Here is a 12957-nt window from a genome sequence, read left to right on the forward strand (position 1 = left end):
ATCATGAATTTTAAACTTTTTGCTATCAACATACCATGAAAATTTGCTTATAATGCCATGCTAGAATTATTCTTTGAATTATTTTTTGACTTTGGTATTTGGAGTCATGATACTGTTCTACTATTCATATCTTTTTACCTTTCTTTCATAACTGCATTTTTGTTTCCTTCTTGAAGACCTATTGTTTCTTGTTTCTAAAAATTTCATTTATGTTATCATATGTATCCAAAATTTCTAACTGACATTCACACATCTACTGGAAGCTTAAATCTTTACAATAATCTCCATAGGACATTCAAGTCCCTATGAAAAATATCTCAATAGGGGATTCAAAGCTCTATAGGAACTTTTTTATACTTCCCAAGCAATAACTAAAAAATTCTTACAAAACCCCTGTGAAGTAAGTACAATTATCTCTGTTTTATGAATTGGGCTGCTGAGGTCACTAAAAGTCAGCAGAAGCATCAGCGTTAGAGCTTAAAGGCTCTACATTCAAAGCCCTTGATCAAATTGTTAGATCTGTGAGCAGACATTATTTTCAAGCACCCTGTGGTTTGACTTTACTGCAGTGTATGGGAATAGAAGTTAGCTGTTTCCTGAATAGTGAATATCTATGCCGAGGAACTACTATTTTGTAGTTAACACAGGTTAGAGATGGAGGGATTTAAAAATTTACTAATTATGACACAATGCTTTGTCAAAAAGATGATGCACCTTTCTATGAACCTTAAAAAGTTCAAATGCCTAACGAAAAGATTTATTTATTTATTATTCATTTACTTTTTATCGTTCACCACAATTATTGATCTCTAAAGAAAACAATGAGCAATTGGGAGGAAAAAAAATGAAATTCTACTTCTACTTGTTCTTTACCTTACTGAATCAAAAAGGTAATGAGATGCTCCGTGGTCAAATATAAGCCATGCTTTTTTTTTCTCATTTTAACATTTTATTTGTTTTCAAATTATACACAATAGTACCCATCATTTTTTGCAAGGCTCTGAATTCTACAATTTTTCTCCCCTCCTCCCTTCCCTCCCTCCCCACAGAAGGCTGTCTGACAGTCTCTACATTGTTTTCATGCCATATATTGATGCAAATTGAATGTTATTACAGTAAACATAAGAATAAATATAAGCCCCCTTCGCCCCCCTCCCCCCAAGAAGATGGGAAAGCTCAAGAATAGAGAGAAAAAAAATGTACTTCAGTATGTGTTCAGATTTCAATGGCTTTATCCCTGGGGTGAGTTGCTTTCTTTATCATAAGTCCACCAGAGAAGTTGCTTCAACAGTTTTCCCCCAGTTGCTAGTACTAGCTATACCTCCACTCTATTTCTCCCCACTCTAATTTGTTCTATTCTCTATCTCTCTCTCTCCTTTCATCCTGACCCTGTCCAAAAGTGTGTTGGATCTGAGTACCCTTTCCCTTGATCTTCCCTCTCTTCTATCACCTATCCCCCCCCTTCCTCCCCCCATTCCCCCTCATCCTGTCCCTTTCCTCCCATCCTTCTCCAGGGCAAGACAGATTTCTTCACCCTAGTGTGTATGTCATTTCTTCCCTGGGCCATTTCCAATGAGAATGAAGGCTCACTCATTCCCCCTTGCCTTCCCCTCTCCACTCCTTTGAAAAAGCTTTTCCTTGACTCTTATGTGAAATCTCTCATCTTCTTCATGTCCTTTTCTTTCCTCCCAGTACTTTCTCCTATTGCCCATTGACTCCATCCCTTTACCACAACATACTATTATATTCCACTCCTTCCTATATCCTGTCTATATATATGCTCTTTCTAATAGTTCTTATAAATGAGAAAGTTCACATGAGTTATCAATATCTTCTTCCAGTGCAGGATACAAACAGTTCAACATTATCGAGATCCTCATAGTTAGTCCCTCTCTTCCACACCCTCTATGGTTCAACAGAGTCCTGTACTTGGAGATCAAACTTTTTGTTTAGCTCTGGTCATCTTGATAGGAAAGTCTGAAAGTCCCCTGTTTCATTGAAAATGCATCTTTTCCCCTGAAAGAGGATGTTCAGTTTTGCTGGGTAACTGATTCTCAGTTGTAAACCAAGATCTTTTGCCTTCCGGAATATCATATTCCAATGCGTAGGAGCTCTTAATGTAGATGTTGCTAAATCTTGTGTAATCCTGACTATGGAGTCTCAGTAGTTGAATTGTCTGTTTCTGGCAGCTTTTAGAATTTTCTTTTTGATTTGGGAGTTTTGGAATTTGGTTATAATATTCCTGGAAATTTTTCTTTTGGTATCCCTTTCAGGGGAAGAATGGTGAATTGTCTCAATTTCTATTTTACCCTTAGCTTCTAGGATCTCAGGGCAATTTTGCTGTATTATTTCTTGAAAAAATGAAGTCTAGGCTCTTCTCCTGGTTGTTTCAGATAGTCCAATAATTTTTAAATTATTTCTTCTCAATTTTCAAGGTTTGTTGTATTTTCCAGTGAGATATTTCACATTTTCTTCTAATTTTTCTCTTTTTGGAAGAGTTTTATTTCTTCCTGATTTCTTGCAGAAGTCATCAGCTTCCTTTAGTTCCATTTGGCATTTGAAGGAGTTATTTTCTTCAGAAAGCTTTTTTATCTCCTTTTACAGTTGACGAGTTCTGCTTTTTAAGGCATTCTTCCCCTCATTTGCCTTTTGCTTTGCTTTTACCATTAGGCTTAAACTGGTTTTTAACATTTTATTTTCTTTGGTATTTTTTTGGTTATCTTTCACCAAGCTTTTGATTTGGTTTTCATGATTTTTCTGCATTGCTCTCATTTCTCCTCCCAATTTTTCCTCCACCTCCCTAATTGCTTTTCAAAGTCTTTTTTTTTTAACTCATCCATAGTCTGAGCCCATTTTCTATTTCATTTGGAGGTTTTGGATATGGAAGCTTCGATTTTTTTCATCATTTGAGTATGTGTTTTGATCTTCCATGGGAATAAAGTAATTCTCTATGCTCAGATTTTTCTTTTTCTGATTTTTTACTCCTTTCCTCAGCCTAAGACTAATTTATAGCACTTCCAAGGCTTTGGGTTTGTTTTATTTTTGGGACACCCTACTGGGACTTTTATTCCTCCAAGGTCTTATGCTCTCTAGCCTGTGCTTTGATATGTAGATGACCACAACACTGCCCTCTGCCCTGGGGCTATAAGGAGAGATCCAGTTTGGTTATTCAGTGTGGAAGCCCAAACTGCAATATGTGAGTATAGGCAAAGAGCAGAATCCTACCCCAGGGAGAGCAGAGAAATCTCTGCAGACTTCCCTTCCTATCCCTGGGGGTGTAGACTACTTTCTCCTCATTCTCCCTGCAGATTCTGTGGCAGTGCTCCTCACTCCAAGCTCACCCAGGTGTAGCAGAGTTTTCTCACTGCCCCTTCAGGATGTTGCTGGTGATTTCCAGGCTGGGCTGGGCTGGGCTGCTCTGCACCTTTTTTTTCCAACCCCTGGTCCTGGTGAAGCACATCTTTCCTGCAGAAGTTCTAAGTTATCTTGGACTGAGAAAATGTATCATTCAGTCTTTCTGTGGGTTCTGCCTGGCTAAATTTTGGCTAGAGCCATCCTTTGTTTTGGCTGATTGAATGAGGAGACATTAGAAGTTATCAATTCTAGAGCAAAAATTCATAACTTCCAGGTTGGTTTGATGGGTGACAGCTTCTTTTCTTTATTTTCTTGAATTTCCTTCTCGTTTTATGAATGCTATATTTCAGATTTAAATTCAGATTTTAAATTAATAGATACAAGGAATATTGGGCATTTTGAGTTCTATGAAATTCAAATCTGCTGGGTATTCTTTAGTCAAAGAAATGTTGAGGATAAAAAGCTAGAAAAATGCTTCTGCTACAACTAAATATACAAATTTTTAAAAAAGATTATTTTTTTCCCTAAAGATACATCAGATCCAGAAAACCAAACTGCAATCTTTACAAAAAAAAATCTATTATTCATCTTAGGTACTATTCCAGTACAAAGAGGAAAAATTATAAATATATAAGATATAGATCCCCCTAAGAAGCTTATAGGTTAGTAATTTTATAGGATATAATTTTATATTTAAATATAATATTACATTATATAATCCTTAAGTCTAAGTGTAGACTCTACCATTTATTTTCCAACCCTCAAAGATGTATTCTTAGATAAGATTCTGATTCCACTTTTTATTATTATTAATAATTTTATTCTTTTCAATTATAATTATCTTTTGCATAAATATAAGGAATGTGATAGGAATTGGTGAATATTTGCTTTTCATTTTGTCCTCCCTATATTGAATGGTTGCATGAAAACAATAATTATTTCATCATCCCTTTTATTATATGTCCCAATGAACCTGTATTTGGACTATTTTATCAAGTCTCCTTAAGAACATATAATAAAGACAACAGAATTAACTCTTTGTAGGATTTTCTAGTATTTTTCTGCTCACAAAATGCAAAATGTCATCAACACCTTTGGAGATAAAAGAGACATAATTTTACAGAAAATGTGAACTGTGATATAAATTCTTCCTAGTAGTGGAGCAGATTCCAGGTAGCTTCACTACTTTCATCAAAATCTGTGCCTCAGGCACAGCTAGGTGGCACAGTGGATAGAGCACTGGCCTTGGAGCCAGGAGTACCTGAGTTCAAATCCAGCCTCAGACACTTAATAATTACCTAGCTGTGTGGCCTTGGGCAAGCCACTTAACCCCATTGCCTTGCAAAAAAATTAAAAAAAATCTGTGCCTCATCCAAAGACAATCCTAAGACTTGTGATGGAAAATGTCATCCACATTCAGAGAAAAAATATGAATGTAGACTAAAGAATATTATGTTCACTTTTTAATACATATTAGGGTTTTTTTTTCTTATGAGCTTTTCCCTTTCATTCTTATTCTTCATTCACAACATAACTAATATGGAAAAATGCTAAACATCATTGTACATGTACAATCTTTATTAGATTATTTGCTGCCATGGGAGCAGGGAAGGGAGGTTGGTAGAAAAATGTGAATTTCAAAAGCTTACAAAAAGTCAAAGGTGGAAAATATGTTTGCATATGATTGGAAAAAAATAAAGTAGCATTAAAAAAAACACAATATCCTGGATATGGAGTTGAAAATGATCTTGGGACCATTTAGTCCAACTATCCAGTTTTACTGTTTTGGAAACTGAATCCTGGAAATGTTGGGAAATTTACCAGTCTCATAAAAGTACCAAGATTTGAATTCAGTGTCTAATGAATTCAAATCCAAATCATCTTTAGGGACTGTTTAGATACTAATATCTCTCACTCTTGGAAGATTTTAAGGTTTCAAATGGCACTTTATACACCTTTTTCTCTTTGAGGCTACATTGACTAGGTCACTAAGTCATACTGAATCATCAGAGAATGACTGTGGCTAATAAATTCAGTCATGTTATGTTCAATTCTTTATGATCCCATCTGAGATTTCCTTGGCAATAATAGGAGAGAGGTTTTCAGTTTCCTACTCTAATCCATTTTACAGATGAAGAAAATGAGGCAAACTGTAGTAATGGTTTGCCCAGGGTCACACAGCTAGTAAGTGTCTAAGGTCACACAGGTAGTAAATAAGTTAACTAAGTTTCTTCTTGACTTCAGCCTTGATAATGTATCCATTGAACCTTCTAGCTGCTCTCTATTTAATGTAGGTTGCTAGGTTTGTGAGAGACTTGCTTATTTTCTCTGACTTACCAAAATGTGCACAGTCCTAAAATGTGTAGGCTATCTGCAGGTTGGGATATTATCTTGAAAAAGCTGCCCAAGTAACAACAGTTTCCTGTGAAAATTCATCTATGGGTCTAATTATTTTCAATAATTCCTTTTCTCTTGGCTCATTTTCTACACTGTCATATTACCCCCATACTCAAAAAACATGTCACTTGATCTTTCTATACCAACTATTGTCTTACCTTTTCTCCCTTTTGTGATCAACCTTCTTAAAAAAGTCAATCGTAGATGTTTCCAGGATCCTCTATTTTAAGATTCTCTTATTCTCTTCTTAACCCTTACAATCTGGCTTCACTGAATAGGTTCTTGAAGGTCTGAGTTCAAACAGGACCTCAGATACTTTTTATCTGTGTGACCTTGAAGCTTATCTCTATTTGCTTCAGTTTCTATATCTGCAGAATGGGAATAATTAAGAATACTGACTGGAAAGGACTTTTGTGAAGATCAGGATATACTAAAGTAAAACACAGCAGAGTTTAAGTGGGTATATTTTGAATTCTATTAAATTATTATCAATTTTATATTATTTCATGGAAATTATTCACTCCAAAGATAGTTCTGATTTCTTAGTTGCCAAAGTTCTCCATGCTCAATCTCTTTGACTTCTTTACAGCCTTTGACATTGTTGATCAACCTTTTTTGCCTTTATACTCTCTTCTCTCTAGTTTTTCATGTCACTATTCTTATTTTTCTTCTTATCTATTTGACTACTTTTTATGAGTTTCCTTTGTATTTTCCTCTAAATCCTTTCCTCTAATAGTCGATATTCTACAGGGATCTAGTGTGGCTGACTTTTTTTTCCTTCTATAATATTTTACTTTGTGGTCTCATTATGTCAGAGGCATTTATGATAATTCTTAAATCTACCCTATTCCACCTATCTTATGTCCTCTGACCTTGCATCCCCAAATGCCTTTCACACATCTCAAATTGGAAATCCAATAAACATTTAAACTTAACATGCCCAATAATTAATTTATTTTCTTTTCCCCAATAACCTTCCCATTCTTCTACCTTTGTTAGTACAGTTAAAAAAACCACTATCCTATGAGCCTCTTGAGACTCAGAATCTTTATCATACTCAGAACATTACTATCTCTCACACCTCATACCCAAACTGCTGTCTTAGTTTGTTGATGTCATTTTTGTAACATCTCTTGAAAAATCATACTTTCACTTTTTTTCAATGCCACTATTTTGTGTAGGCCATCATCCCTTATATCTGGAGTATTTCATAATCTGCTGATGGTTCTGCCTTCCTCAATTTCTCCTCAATGTAATCAATCTTTCATTCGCTCCCTAAGTGATTTTACTCCAGTGGAGATCTGAGAGTGTCACCTCTCCTACTCAATATAAACCAGTGCTTTCCTATTGCTTCCAGATTCAAATACAAATTCCTCTGCTTAGCATCCAAAGTCATTCATAAAACTAGTCTACCTCTCCACTCACCCCCAGCTTTCCAGTTTTCTCCTTATCACATGATCTTTGATCCATTGACTTTGACCTCTTTCTTTTGGTTATTATCTCTGACTGACCCCCAAGAGCTGGAATGCTCCTTTCCCTCATCCCAACATATTGTCTTCCCTGGCTTCTTTTAAGTATCAGCTAAAATTCCATTTTCTATAGGAAGCCTTCACAGTGCAATTACTTTTCTCTTTTTTAAAATTTTACGTCAAATAATCTAGCATCTTATTTGTATTTAATTCAATTGAAAGTTTTTGATTAATAATAGGGGAATAATAATAAATATGTGGGTCATTCCTCAGTGATTTCCTTGAGTATTGCTTTTCTCTCTGGTTTTGAGTCTAGCCAGCCAAATTTGACTATTAGATTAATTTGCAATTTGGGAAGATATAATGCAGAATATTGAAATAAAATGGCACTTTAAGTTATATATTCAACTTGATTGCCTTTATGTTCCTCATTAATAATTATGGAAGGTATCTCATCCACTTAAATCTTTTGTACATTTGAAACTAATTTTTCATAGTGGGCTTTCTAAAGAACTACTATCTTGGGAGTAAATAGTATTCTCGAGTATCAAAATCCATTATACTTTCAAATGATTTGTTACTCTCAAATTGTTTAGTTTTATACCACTAAGCATTAAAAGTTTTGTGTCATTAATTCTGTAGCCACAATTTGTACTGTTCTTTTCTATTATTTAAAATGTTCTGGAACTGATTGGCTTGTGTCCTTTCACAATAGAACATCTGCCTGGAAATAAATCCTTATGGTTTAATGTTCATGGTCCCATGTCTTCAGTATTTTGTATTCGTTTTCTCTTATGTTAGCTACTTACGCTTTTTTGATAAGATTTCCACCAGCAAGAGATTAATACTAGTGACAAGTGAGAAGGATTGGACCTATGGCTAATGATTTGTTGAAGTTTGGGATTTATTTGAGAAATAAATTGGTAAAAGAGAAAGGGATTTTATAGTTGTGAAAAGGACTGCAAAACTGCTTCTATCAACAGCTTTTTGACCCTCTAAGTAGTAATTTAGTGTTTCTTTTATTAATAGAAATTATTTTTTGTTCATTCTTACCTCAGGAATTCTTAAATACTTTTAAAAAATGTTTCTATCTCTGAAGAAATATTAGTTGAGAATGCATCATAATATGTTACATCCCGCCAAAAAACCTATAAAAATTTAGAAGGAAATATTATTTATTCAATTATTTTTGCATAAACCACCTGAAAATATTATATGCTATTTAGATTGCTATTGCTGATTTTTGTAATGCTTCTGATTCAGTTTCACAGTCATGATTTTTTCAATGTTCAGAAAATATATACAATAGTCTCATTTATGAAAATAAAAATACTTGATGTATACATGAACATTTTTGACTGAGACATAAACTGTCCATCAATAATACTTTAAAGGAAAACTGACAGAAAATATAACATTTTTCAGTGAGATGGTTGAAAGTCATTATGATCTTATGTAGTCTTAAATTTAGTGTCATGTCCTAAGTAGAACACACAATTACATGTAATGTAATATCTTATTAATAATTTTATGTACATGCATTTAATTTCACCTAATTTTTTTCTCCAATATCTCAAATATCATCTTAACTTGATAAGTGTAAAATTCTTTGCATAAGTTAAGAAAATCTAGAGACTAATATCTTCAAGTTTGAATGTGGAGGGTCATATTGAACCAATGGAGAAAGGTTGTATCTATAAATACTTTCATTAAAAGCATGTTGAGCATAAAGTTCTTAAAGTAAAGTTTGTTTCTGTGTGGACCAAGTTGAATCAAAATTGGAATCCTGCAGTTGCAACACAAATGGAAGAGTAGTTGAAAATAATAATATCAATCTCATTGAATAATAAGGTAATTTTAAAACTGATGATAACAGCATACAAAAGTATTCTAACTAAAACCAATACAATATGAGTAAAAGTAAATGTCTATTGTCATAAGACACCTTTAGAAAGACTAGCAATTCTTCACTAAAAATGAGGGAGATAAATGATAGTGATTCTCAGCACATAATATAAACAGGGCAAAATCCTACAAAAATACTTCTGAAATAAGTGAACATTACTTCATTGAGCCAATGAAATATCTATTGTTCAGAATATGATGCTAATTTTTGTTTAATGTAACTGAAATTGGTTTACCTTCAGAGTGAACTTATTAAGTAAGATACATGAAAAAATTTAAAAAATGAACTTTCTATTAGTGATATCCACCTCAAATAACAATATTTTATCACAGAAGTTTGAATAAATGGCAGTCATGCAACTTAGCTTAGAGAAATGGGATGATTTATGATAATATTTTAGTATCAAAATATATCAATCAGAAATTAAAAGACAAGTTATCCCTAAGAAGTTGGATTTATAGATCAATGAAAATTATTCAAGTAAATTATAGAATCTGTGCAATATATTGCTGCATTTTCAACAACCAAGTATCTAGTGAATCCGTAATAATTTATCAACTCGATTCAGGAATGATACATGAGAATCTCACCATTTTTAGTGAACTCATAGACTGCACATTTGCATACTGCAAATAAAGGCATTAAACTATTCTTGAGAATTTAACAAGTATAATTATACTGGAACTAAAGAATTGTCAAAGGAAAAATGATGCATTTGATATTGTATAACATTGATTCATAAAACAGTTAAGTATAATGTTTTAAATAGATGTCACCATGCTGACACCATAATCACCAAGCAACATGAAATAAAAACTTTCAATATAAAGACATCTGAAAGAAAAAACCAGAGGGGCATATATTATCATTGCCATCATACCTGTTACTAGAATAATCCTAAAGATATGTTCAATGAACTGACACAAAGAACTGAATTCTTTCTTCAGTTACAAAAAGCTGTAATTTTATTCATCTGGATCTAGACTGAGTAATATTCAAGAAAATATTAAAATAGATGAATAATAGTATGAAAGCAAATTGTTAGAAGACAATTTCTATTGTCAACTCTTGGAAAATAGGAGAATTCAATTATTGTTGCTGCTGCTGCTGCTGCTGCTACTGTTACTACAATGCTAATATTGCTGCTACTACTAGGACAAAAACAGCTACCATCACTCCTACTTTTTTCACTACTGCCACTAATACACTACTACTATTTCTATTCCTCCTCCTTCTACAAATTCTATTAATAATTGTAGTAAAATGGTAATAATCATTGTGATAATCATATTAATGGGTAGAATTAGTATAGTACTTCTAAGGTACATAGTCAATAATCAAGGAAAAAAAAACAACCCAGTACATGTTTACCTATGCCATGGATTCTACCAATTGTTTTAAAAACACTAAATCATATTCTTAAAGGGGAGTGGGATTGACACAGAGTGGTTGTAGTGGCATTTTTAATGAGATGTGTAATTGAAAATATAAAGGTTTATTGTACTTAAAATGTTTAGGGATAATAATTTTAGAGTAGTAAATAGAAAAATTCCAGTAAACATTTTAAAACATTATGAATTCATAAAAATATAATAAAATAAATATTAAATTCCTTTTACTCTAACCAAATTTGCAGCCTTTTTACTGCTCAGGAGGAACACAATTTAGTCTTTCATTTTTGATGATCTTCATTAATATTGTTTCCATCGTCTTGTGATTTATATGTGCTTTCTATGATGGGAACAATTGGTCAGCATTATTATACACAGAATATAGTTCTACAATCACTTGGAAATACTGAGCTGTGAAAGTGTAATTCAAATCTATTCCAACTCACCTGTCCCCACAGGCCTGATTCACTAAAGGGCAAAAGCTGTTTCTGACTTTTTAGGATGACTGTCATCTGTAGTAGTTATCTTCTCTGCAAAGTCTGAAAAATAAAGTGCTTGTGATTGTTTGAAATCACTCGATATTTCCTAGAGTGGTGTCCCAAGGAGACAGTGGAAAATTCCAAGATGGCAGCATTCTGAATTGACCCATGAATTAGCTCAAGGGAATACCTATACAAAAAATGAGAGAAAACTGAGTAATTGTAGCTTCCAGGTTAGTTTAAAAGCTTTTTGTGAATGACAGATTCAGGTTGCTTCTAATTTTCAACTATTCAGGAAACTCTGACTGTTCTGAAAAAAGTTTCCCACTAGACTAGCTATTCTGTGATAACAAAATTACCATGATACTTTTTTACCTTGGCTATAATGGAAACTGATATATATACATATATACATATATACATATATACATATATACGTATATATGACAGAAAGATGTACCTGAGCTTTGTTATCAAAATTTTGCAGTTAGTTCAGAGATAGGATGTAGGATGGATCATGCTATCAATGACACCAATAATTCAAATACATATACATATAATCATATATCATTCTTCTATTTGGTAGAGAAATAGAAAATATGTGAATGCATGTGAATATACAAAGAAAATATTTTGCTGATGAGAACTGAAGGGATTATTTTACTCAATCTCTTCAGTTTAAATATGAACCAAATAATATTTAGAATAGATAAGGTGACTTTTCCAAGATCACATCAGCAATTAAGTGGTCAACAAAGAATCGTTTATTAAACACTTTCTTTTGCTTTGATCCAGCAATACCAATACTAGGTCTGCATTCCAAAGAGATCATAAAGAAGGTGAAAAAGACCCTCATGTACATTAATATTTATAGTAGCTCTCTTTGTAGTGTCAAAGAATAGGAAGTTGAGGAAATGACCTCAAATTGGAAAATGACTGAATTAATTGTGTTATATGAATGTGATCAATGGTCTGTCTCTATATCTAAGTTTCTATTAACTTCAAGTTAAACACTCCCACTACATCAACTTCATTAAATTTCCGGATTAAATACTCATTTTTGAGAGGACAAAATTGATCTAATACTATAAATTTATTAACTTCTTTGGCACTCTTTAGCCTTTAGAAAATCACTTCTTTCTTTGCTTTTTTTGGTTCCCTTCTGATCTGAATTAATGCTTAGAAACAACAACAACAACAAAAACCAAACATACCCCCCCCCATTACTTTTCTGTAAATAGATTTATTGGCTACTGTGGACCTTTAGAAAATTAAGAATAATTATTTTCTGTATAAACACTTTTCTTTGGAGATACAGAAGAGATTGAGTGAAATAATCCTTTCAGTTCTCCTCAACAAAGTAACATTTTCTCTTTCACTCGCATATTCTACTTTATATTGTCCATGTCAACTCCTTCCCATTAGAACAATGATATATGAACATATGTATACATACAGATATATGTGTATGTTTGTATATGTTGTATTTATTTATATATAATAATTTGTAATAATATCTATATATATCTATATCTATATCTACATCTAATCTATCTATATGAAATTTTAAATCTGATGGATCAGGAATTAAGTTATGTTGAGTGATGCAAAATGAATTCTAGTTCGTATTTCTTGTCTTCCATGATGGAAAGGTATGCTTCTTAATTCCATGATTCATTCATTTAGTTTTATTTTATATGATGATATAAATTTTAGTTAATGTTTTCAGTTTATATATTATTTATCATTAACCTAAAAAAATTTTATTGTACTTTACAGCAACTTCTTGATAGAAGACCAAGGTTCAGTTATTCTCTGACACATCATCAATTTGATACTAGGTAAGAAGCTAAAACTCTTAGTAAGAATTCAAGGAAGCTTTCTAAGACTAAACTTGATATAGGAAATTGACCTATATTGAAAGATTGTTTATACTTCTTTTGATTTTTCTTTGATCTTTT

Source organism: Macrotis lagotis, chromosome X (assembly GCF_037893015.1).
Source record: "Macrotis lagotis isolate mMagLag1 chromosome X, bilby.v1.9.chrom.fasta, whole genome shotgun sequence".
Taxonomy (NCBI): domain Eukaryota; kingdom Metazoa; phylum Chordata; class Mammalia; order Peramelemorphia; family Peramelidae; genus Macrotis; species Macrotis lagotis.